Below are 1105 nucleotides of genomic sequence, written 5' to 3' on the forward strand. Positions count from 1 at the left end.
TAATTTAAGTTTAGAGGCAACATCCTGCAGTGATTAGCTTGTAATAGAATATGAAGTTTCTCCCCTATTCCACCAACCTGTGCACTCATCCTTCCCTTGGTTTTCATGTGAATGAGTTCCCCAAAAGGCACCTTAGATATCACCTCCTCCAAGAAGCCTTCCTGGTCACCCTTCTCAAGTACAGCTTCCTTGTTTTCCTACCTAAATTTGTTGCTGTTGTTGAACGGCATTTACCATGACCTCACATAGTGCATTTTTAACACAACTGTTGTCTTGTTAGCCCATTAGGATTGAGGTTCCACTGGAGCCAGATGCTGCCTGGACTCCCCGCAGCAGAAACAGAGCTCCGTGAGCGCAGGGAAGAGGCTGCAGTATGATGTGATGGACACAAGATGTCGCTGCTCTCAAGGGCACGTTGGTCCCTCCACCCGGGCGTTAACATTGGACCTCATGGACTTCCCAGTAGCATCTCCTTGAAGGCCCACCAGCCACCCCCCCACCACCTCCCATGCGCACACACACACACACACACACACACGCACACAGTCCTTGCAAGGTACGCTTTATCATCATCATCCCCATTTCGCTTTCACCCAGAGAGAAACAGGATCAGAGAGGCAAAGTCATTACCTAAGATGGCACAGGGACTTGAACCCCCAGCATTCAGAGCTAAGCTACTTCCGGTGGTGCCTCCAGCTGGGGCCGCATTTGCAAACTTCATGGGTGGTGCGAAATGCCCTTGACCAAAGATCAAAGATGTATGGGCCTTCCTGAGGCTAAGTTAATCTCCCTGGAGACCAGCCACACTCTTCCCTTGCTCAGTAACCTGCCCTAGCTCCCACCTTGTACAAGAATGTTTCCCAAAGCAATGACAGGGGGCTTAGTGTCTTCAAGGTGCCACTGAGTGGGATACAGTCCCCCCTTCTTCAAGAGATGCGAATACCAGACCACCTTATCTGCTCCTGTGAAACCTGTATGTAGAACAAGAAGCAACAGTTAGAACCAGACATCGAACAATGGACTGGTTCAAAATTGGGAAAGGAGTACATCGAGGCTGTATGTTGTCACCTTGCTTATTTAACTTATATGCAGAGTACATCACGGG

This window comes from Bos taurus, chromosome 7, assembly GCF_002263795.3.
Source record: "Bos taurus isolate L1 Dominette 01449 registration number 42190680 breed Hereford chromosome 7, ARS-UCD2.0, whole genome shotgun sequence".
NCBI lineage: Eukaryota > Metazoa > Chordata > Mammalia > Artiodactyla > Bovidae > Bos > Bos taurus.